This window comes from Platalea leucorodia (genome assembly GCF_965183815.1).
Source record: "Platalea leucorodia genome assembly, chromosome: 2".
In the NCBI taxonomy this organism is placed as follows: Eukaryota; Metazoa; Chordata; class Aves; order Pelecaniformes; family Threskiornithidae; genus Platalea; species Platalea leucorodia.
In genome coordinates, this window is record NC_138824.1 from 73846834 (window position 1) to 73856464 (window position 9631).

The 9631-nt window shown below is 45.3% G+C and overlaps 1 protein-coding gene across 1 annotated transcript in view; it reads right to left on the minus strand.

The window, feature by feature from the left end:
• Window positions 1-3132, minus strand: part of CYFIP1 (cytoplasmic FMR1 interacting protein 1) — a 78702-nt gene extending 75570 nt beyond the window's left edge. Inside the window, exon 1 of the mRNA XM_082305136.1 lies at window positions 3040-3132. The gene's annotated coding sequence lies outside the window, so the exon portion shown is untranslated. The remainder of the gene's footprint in view (window positions 1-3039) is intronic.
• Window positions 3133-9631: the final 6499 nt, after the last annotated feature.

Below are 9631 nucleotides of genomic sequence, written 5' to 3' on the forward strand. Positions count from 1 at the left end.
CTTACTTTGGTTCAAGAATAATTGCTTACTAAGTTGGGGCTTGCCATAGTAACTACAGCTATTTAAAAATATATAAACAATAAAAATTCAGAAACTTGCACTGTCACTGTTTCAAGGGAAGCCAAGTCAATCATACGGCTGACTTCTGATTCACTACAGTATACCATGCCGCCCGACATTAAAGTTTACTGTCCTTGTTGGTGCAGAAAAGGAACCACATGAAGAACCTGCCCAGAGAAGGCAGAGCAATGACTGTAAAATGAGACCGTCTTGATGCGCACATAAAACGTGTGGAAATTATGCTAAAATTAATCTTCTCTTGTATAGCACTGCAAGCGATTCTGGCAGCTTTCAGGCCAAAGGACGAATAAAACTGAATCCAAGGAAAGGAGCTTTGCAGGGATTTTTTTGTTCCACCTTTTTGTTTCAACTTTGCAGCTCCAATCCTACCGCCCTGAAGCTTCAGCCTCAGTATCTTGGAAGCCTTCGAGAAACAAAACAAAAAATAAAAATCGGATGATTCCGAGAAGAGAGTTAGGACAGGATTGTGAAACCTGCCCTCGGGAACTAGCCACCTTCCAAGGCACCTCTCTCGCAAAATGAATAAACAAAGTACTAACCAAAACTAAAGAGTATATCAGACAAACTTCTAACATAAAACATGTAGCTGGAACAGATATCTGTTAATTATTTAATTACGCTTTAAAGTCTGTGTAATGGGTCAAGAAAATTTGTGGGTTCAAGCCCAGGGGCCGATTTCCACCTAAGGCAAACTGAAGAAACAAGAATTTCGTTAATGAACACTTTGGATATTACACATACATCACTAAAGGACTACCAGCTTTTATAATTCACACATTCAGGAGTTAAGAACCGAAAAGTCTGGATTATTTGTGGAACATTCCCTTTCTTATAACATAGATTTATTTTTTTTAAACAACTTATGTAATTCAGCTCCACTTAGGTTTAAATATTGTGATATCTATTAACTCAGAAGTTTTAAGTTAACACTACTGAACACATTTCAAACACCACTCCACTCTCCTCATCATGACTCTCAACAGGAATTGACCAAACCCAAGGTCTGTAAACAAAACACACGAAGTCTTACTCATCTTCAGCAGCTGGGGGGGCGGGGTTCTTGCTTATTTTTCTAAGATTATGAGAGGTTTGCTCTTAAAAAAAAAAATTAGGTGTAGCAATCTGAAAACCACAAAGCACAACTGAGACATTCCATCAATCACATCATCCTTTACAAAAAAAAAAAAAAAAAAAAAAAAAAAAACAACATTCAAGCTGCTGCAGAGAAAGCCTACTCTACATTTCTAAGAGGACAAGCTGAACAAGCTTTGACGATACTGGGACTAAGCCTTCCTGCTGTACCCATTGCTGTACAGGCTGCTTCCGAATTCCTCCTCCTCCTTCCCGGCAGCTACAGGCACTGGCTGCCTACACCAGCCAGACTTCACAGACCAGTTGTCTGGGAATGCTTAAAGAGCCTTTCACATTAGATCAGGAGAAACTTCGTGCTTACAAATGACAAAAAGTTTTTAAAAGGTGAAAGTAGGACTCAAATAAAGCCAAGAACCAGAATGCTTAAGTAAGGACTAGCAGCATTTTCTAGCATATATAGCTCAGAGATACTCGGTCGTAGCATAAAACAGTTTGTGTAAGTGCAATTAATATAAACTTAATCCAGAGATCACAGAACCGCATTACGGTATTATTAGTAGTTCTACTTTGAAAAACATGCTAACCAGCAACACTGCACGTGTACACATTCAGTGAGTTTATTATAATACAGTTACGGCAAATAAGTAATTGGAATGCAGTGAGGACTGGAGTTGCTCATTAGCCGAAGCTTCCCATTTCCCACAGTTTACAGCAAAGCGTGGTATGACCTTCTAATTAAGGAGAAATTCCTCCAGACAGCTTTCCTCCCCCTCCAACGCGCGCTCTCCAGCCACCACTTCGGGCAGACTGGCTGCATCCCGCAAGGACAACTTCCTCCGAGCAGCCTCCCTGGCACAACCAACCACCTACGCGTCCAAGGGCTACTCCAACCTGTCATCAAACGGCGCAGCAATAAAAATGAAGGCAGTGGAAGGCGAAGACGACTGGCAGAGCTGCTGATGAACTGCAGGAACGTGCACACAGAGACGAAGCGCACGTCTGCCTTCATCTCTTTGCCCGTCAGAGACGGGCAGGAGAGGGACGGGGTACCTGACCATCCACCTGGGGAGTCCCGTGCTTACGCTGCTGCTCTCGCTACAGCACAGTTATTTTAACTGGATAAAACTCAGCTTCCTCAAGAGGAAGTTACTCTGTGTCCCGAGACGGACACTAGATCGTCTCCTTCTTCTGAAGAGTGGGAGGAACTTGCATAGGGCTTTTTACTTTTATTTTTCCTCACCTAATCCGCTCAGGACAGCCCAGGAAGCACAACCCCAACCCCCCCCGTGGTACAGACACACGGGCTACGCGTGAGAGCGAACAATTCGGCCCCCGCACCCAGAAGAAGAGACTAAAATTGGCTTTCAGGCAGCCGCGCCGCAGGCTTTGCCCACCGGCGGGCCCGCCTGAGGGAGCGGCCACCCGCCCGCCGCCCCGCAGCGCCCGGCCAGGCCGCCTCCCGCCGCCCCGCCACAGCAGCGCCCCTGAGGCGACGCCCGGCCCCCCCGGGCCCGGCCCCGCCCGAGCAGCGGGAGCCGCCGCGGCGGCGGCACCACCGGCACCTCCAAGCCGGCGGCCCCCGGGGGAGGCCCGGCAGCTGGGCGGGCCGCAGCCTGCTGCGAGGGGGTCAGCCCGGGGGAGCAGCAGAAACCGAGCGGGGGGACAAATAAACCAAAACCCCGCGCACCGGGTCGCGGTCACTAGCGAGAGGTGCGCGGAGCCGCCCGGCGCCTCAGGCGAAGCGCCTATCTACGGGGGAGGGGGGCGAAGCCGCACCCGAAGCGGCGGAGCCGCCGCCGCCGCCGCCGCAGGGACGGCCCCCGCCCCGCGGGCAGGCCGCTCCGGGCCCGGGGAAGCGCTGCTCACCCGCTCGCCGCCGGCTCCCGGGAACGGCGCTGCCCGGCGGCGGGAGGGGCCCGTCTCTCCGTCCGCCCGGGGGCTCCGCTCGGCTCCGCTCGGCCCGGCCCGGCCCGGCCGCCGCCGCCGAGGGTCGCGTCGGCCCGGCGGCTCCGCTCCTGGGCCGCGCCTGGCGGGGAGTTTCCTGTCTGAGTCACTTCAACCGGGAGCTGCGCAGGGAAACACCCTTCCTGCCGCTCCAGCTCCTCCTCCTCCCGCCTCATCCCAAACCTGCCGCCCCTTCCCCCCCCGGCAGGCCCCGGCTCCTCCTCCGCCTCCACTATTTTATGGCAGGCAGCATCCACAAACCTACTATACGGAGGGGTTACAGTGGGTTGAGTGCATGGGAACTTCCAAACAATTTTTCCTCAAAGCTTATTTGCTTGCATTTCACTGCTTTAAGTTGCATCCAACGTTTTATGTACTCTTGAAAACCCTCTCTCAACTACACAGTATTGCTGTAGCAAGCAATTTTAGGTCTGTTTTCAACAGCTGTTAGTGGGACGCTGTGCTATTAACGCTTTCTGTGCTGAGAACAGAATGCTTAGTCCTTTACTTCATCTATTGTTTTCTTTCAAGTAAGTGTCCACTGTATTAGGTTTCCTGAAGTAGCCTTTTTGTAATGGCATCTACAAGAAAGCCTTTGGAAAGCGGGAATAAGTTGCTAAACCCCCTAATTCTCATTATTTCAAGTACTCTCTAATCCAGTTATGCCACCCATTCCATATCATCAAGAATTCCCACAGCTTGTGAAGTTATGCATCACTGCAAAATGTTATTGTTACCATTTCACCATATCACAGACATCTTCACAGTCATATTCTTCCCGGCGCTGCAATACAGTCTTTTCTATGAAACAATTCCTTTTCTAGGATGTGGCTGCTTATTCTTCTCTGACTGTTTGTACATATTCATAAGCATTTCAAGTGCACATACCAAACGACTGAATTTCACCCATCACAGCTCCTTATCAGCCTAGCTTCTAAACCCAGCTCAGTCAAAACCATAAAACACGACCAGAGCTGGATGCTTCCGTTTCTAAAATGACAGCTGATACCGTCCAATGCAATCTATGCTATGCCCTTTTCCACAAGCCCTGCTTGGGGCAACGAGCTCGCTAACGAATAACTCGCCTTTGTAACACAGGATTGGTTTTGTTTCCTTGTCCTGGCTGAGTGCAAATTCAGAACAGCCTTGTCTTAATGCAGCCACTTGGCCTACACAAGCAGCGAGACCTCTGTTATCAAGCCACAACGGAGCAGCAAGGACAGGGAACTTCCTCCAAGCAAAGCCAAGAGCTCCCAGCAAGACCCGACCAACAGCAGCTTGCCCCCGGACGGGTGACGCTTCGTGCTGCTCCTGCGCCAGACTGCCACCGCAGCTCCCCTACTCGCCAAAAGCCACCTGGTGCCAGGAGTGGCTGCTTTGCATGAAAGCGAGATGCTGCCAACCTGCACGATACCGTTCCAGCAGTAACAGCTTGTCTTGAGGACTGGCTGATGCCCCGGGGTCTTGCTAGGCTCCTTCTAAAGTAACTGGGTGGGTGAAGGAGCTACTTCCCCACTGCTGGAGCAATCTGATCTATATTAACATTCCCATACTCAAATTTACAGCCACCTATAAGGTCAGGTAAAAAAAAATCTTGATGAAGATATGCAGCTAGTCAAGATTTGTGTTGCTTTTCTACTATTTGACATTGGAATTAGAGGACAATCACATTTTACCGTCTGGATGTGTAGGTTCTCATGTAACGTGAGGCATGCTTATCAGAACCATTTTAAGAGCCCACGTCACACCATTCCAGCTGCCCGATTTAATTCTGTAATGTCCCCGCGACTCCCTGCTCATTCTACTTTTGTGCAATTTAAGTACTGCAATGACAAGTACTTGATTAAAGGCGTTCAGCAGGTCTCCACGACCTCCTTCTCCCTCTGCTGTACCCATCCTTCTTAATTATCCTTGCCACACTGAACGCAGGCCTTCTGGGCCTAGCTAAAGATATATGTATCTACATATTCCTGATCAAGCCATTAACCGATCGCCTATCCGCTAGAAGTTAAGCATGGTTTTTATGAGGCCAATGGCTAGACTTAGGATCTCAAACAGCCCTTTCTTGGATGGTATTTATTTAAACCTGATATTTAACCCATGCCTGTCAATGATCTTTAGCGAGATCTATAACACTGATGTATCATGCTCCTGGCAATTTATGTACCCTACACCTAAACCAGACGAACATGAGATAATATGGTACTAACAAGCTTACTGCAATTGTCTGAAGACTAGATAAAGCCCTTGTTCAAGGCGCTATGCTAGCCACAGACACCCACAAGTCCACTTCCTGAATTCCAGGTATTTTCATTTTGTTTTTAATTTCTTTCTTTGGGCTTTATAGTATTTATCTAAAGTCAATGAAAGAAAATCTTCCGCAGGAGTCCATAGGAATCCACAGAAGAGTTCCTTTCCACAGCAGCCCGAGAGCTTCAACAGGAATCTTGTGGTCCTGCCATGAGGTGTCTGCTATGTCTAAGATGCTGATGTACTCTCTGGTTTTGCACTTTTCCACTCAGGTATTTTAGCGATTAAGCTTAGTAGTGTATCTAGCTATTCATTTATTTTTGTATACCCACTGAGTTCACAGAGATCTTTTCATCCTCAGGAAGGAGGTAAGGCAACACAGGAAACTGTCATGACCTGACACAGAAAGGTCTTTACGAAGCCATGACGGGCAATGGCCGTGGTGACCCCAAGAACAGGGCATCATGCAAAACTACAAAGAAAGAAAATAGATAACTGTCTATAAATCAGTTAAAAAATTAAATCCAGCCTCTGGCAACATATCAGCCACCTGTCCATACTCTAAAGGACCGGACAAGATTTTTCACACAAGAAGTCAGCACAGGCTTCATTTTGTGTCAGACGTGGCAAATGGTTCAAAGCATAGCAAGGCTACGAAAAGATTATATGCTTCCACGCTACGTAGAGTGAACCCATTGTTTCAGCTCTCAGGAGGAGACAGGCGCCTATGTAAAGGGCACAGCACTTGGGAGAGTTTAAGCAGAAGAGACGGAGCAGAAAGCGGCAACCGTCTCAGAGGTCTCAATGAGCAGCCAGTTCAAAGTGGGAACCTGCCCACAGCAGGAAGCCTGGCCAGCTATGTAAAGACATCACCCCTACCATCCCTCCTACCACGAGCTCTCCGCTTCACAAAGCCTTACACAAACGCAGAGTGATCTGGTCACCCACGCCTACCTCTCAGTCCAGGAAAAGCCAGACTCCTACCCCTGAGAGCACGTGCTGCCCAGAGCACAGCTGACAACAGCCAGCGTGCTGCACGCTCATAAATCGCCATTAGGACACGGCGAGATGTGCAGTGCTCTGCTGCCGATTTCCCTCCTAGTGCTGAACGCCACTCTCTCAAACGGATCTGAGCAAGCAGGGTCTCCCAGTTCTGCTTTCCAGCTCCCTGAAATGCTAGACGAACGTTCTATTCCTAACTCAGAGGGATTTAACTCTTTGTCTGTAAAACGGGCCCCTGTCCCCCCACTCTGCTTTCCAAGAATGCTGCGCGCTGCGCTGCCAGCCATCCCAGAGTCCACCCACCTGGCAGATGTGAACAGGCATTAAATCTCTTCTTGGTTCCATTACAAATTACATTCATTTTGCTCATGCAGGACATCAGTACAGAAACTAGGGCATGTATGTTAGGCGGTTCATCCCACCCACTCTTCACCCCAGCCCTGCCCCTCTGATGCTGGTAACTTTATTAGCTATCTAGATCCCAAGACCTGTGATCCCCTACAGCCTTCCCAGCAATTAATGCACACTGCACAATCCAATAAATATACACTGTATCAGTGAGGAAAGGTTCTTCTGTAAGTGTGCAAAACAGTATAGGAGGAAAGCTGGAAAATTTGTAAATCGCTACAGCTAATAAGATTAAAAAGCACGTCAGACGGGGTTTTTTATTTTTTTCTTTTTTATATTTTTACGTATCAGCCCACAACTTAGAGATGCTATCTTTAATCCATGCTACCATGGAAACCATGCAATCAACAACTGGTTGCTAACTTTTTCAATACCAATAGCTTGACGCAAGCATAGGTCCTCAAGGACCTAATGGTTAATTAGGGGTTATTAAAACTAAACAGCAAAGAAAGCATTAGAGAATTTACTAAATGTGTGGTAAAATGTGGCCTAGAGATTACAGAAGCCCATAGGAAAGAAAACGAGAAGGAAGAAAAGTACTGAGCCAGACAGGTAAGGGCTTCTGTGCTGCAACTTTTATGAGAGAGTGCACGCAGAAGTTAAAGAGAACAAATAAAGATGGAAATGAAGTATAGATGAAACTGTGACAGCATCCAATAATGCAGTGTGTTCTTTTCCAAAGAATTTTAGACATCAGACATAACATTGTACCGTGAATATTATAATCTTCTCTAATACCACCTAACAAAATCCTTACTTTTAAGCACCCAAATCCATGCTTGCTGTTCCACCCATATCGGTGCTGCTTTTTAAAGCCATTCACTTCTCCCTTGTACATCACTTCAGTATTTATTCTCATGTTTCAAAAACCCAAGCAGGCCTTTTTGTGCCTTAGCATAAAATAGAAGAATATGGCCGAGACCAGGATCTAAACAGTGTTTTCTCTTTCTAGTTTCAAGTTCTCTAGGACCAGAATAATCTGGCTACGACTATAAACCAGATTATGTTTTTTCTCCTTCAATAGTTCATTAAAACCTCTTCTCCATAATCAAGAATGGTTTTTTTAAACTATAAAGTAATTATTTCTTATTCTATGCTTTTTAGATCAGACATATTTAGGGGAAAACACATGCCTCTTTCCATTTAAATACAGATTAGCCTTTTGACGTAATGAAAGCAACAACCATGAGCTCAGAAAGAGATCAACTAATAAAAAAAATTCCCTTGACATTTTAAAATCTGCCACCTAGTGGGCTTTTTTAAAAATATGGTTTTAAATTAGAAGATACCCCCTTAGATGCTTAGGAAGTTCAGTTTCTACATGCTTTGCTGGGTATTTTTTTATGCTTTCCTTTAGCTAGACTTGACAATTTACAAAACAACAGACTATGACAGAATGCCCTTAAATCTATACACACATGCAATAAATTAGGCCTCGTTTTTCTAACATCTCTGCAATTGCTTACTTGAAATTCCAGAAGCACAAGTAAAGCATACTTAAATGCTAGGTCTCCTCCATCAAAGAGGAAGAGTGTTCAAAAGTTAAGGTTCAAATCAATTCAGAGATAACTGATAAAAACAGGAATTTGGAAAGAGGGTCGAAAAAATGCCCAGAAGGAATGGACCCAGGACAGAATCCAAGTAACACCACTGCTCTGTAAAGAAATCAGAAAACGTTACAAGGAAATCTGAGCAAATAAATAGCTAAAATACCCCAAACCTCACTAAAAGTCGTCTTTTTTCCAAACAGGTAAATAGGCATTTTAACTACTGTCAGGGGACTGATGAAAAGGTTCTGGTGGTATCACAGGCACAATAGAAGAAAGGACTTATTTTTCTGTGGTTCTAAAGAAAGAGAAAGGGATGCCGTAAGACGGACTCATTCAAGGGAATTTGCCAGCTGAGTACTACTGACACGCAAAAAGCTAAGCATGGAGGATGTCCGTGACTAGAATCGGCCAACACTGCCAGAGCTAGGTTTTCCACTGTGCTTTTGCGATGGCAAACACAACAAATATTGGAAGCTGGCTGAAAAATGGCGTGCAGGCATCACCCACCTCCAAAGTGCACAGAAGTCTCTCTGCAGAATGCAAGGTTAATTCCTAAGCAGGAAATTGGGTGAAACAGCAAATTCAAATAAAGTAAGTAAAATAAGTACAATCTGCAAAGTAAGTAAAATAAGTACAATCTGCAAAGGGATCTACTAGGAATTATTGTTTCAAGGGCTGAAGGATTTTTTTCTCCCGTATCTAGCTAATGTTATCCAAGGTAAGTCTATGAAAAGCAGTAATTTCACCGAAGGTAACCACTGTATAGAAAGGAGAAATAAAGCAACCACTTGTTAGATTTTTTTAAAAGCACAGAGTACAAGATACACATATACTCAAAAGGTTATGAACCAGTGCATACAAGCAGTGAACTTCCTAGTACAAGTATGCCTTTTAAAACTATTAGTATGCTATTCAGTTTTACTCTGAATGAGCAAGAAACAGTTAATAAAGAACATACACTTTCTCCACATGCAATAACATGGAATCTCAAATGAGAACCAGCCGTGGTAAACTGGAAGTACAAATTACTTTTGTTAATAGGTGTCCACCTACCACAAAAAACATTCACTTGGAAAAGTGTGTCATGCAGTAGCAGAAGATAATACAAACATAATGTTCTCTAAAGCAAAGCCTCCACTCAGTCAAACAAAAACGAACACGCTACAGGGCAGCAGAAAGTTTCCCAGTGTTATACTTAAAAAAGAAAATAAAATTTCTTTTTCCTGAAAACATTTTATGGCTACAACTTGGAAGAACCTTTTGAGATCTCCTCTTCAAATAAGAAACCCAATATTCATTTTCAT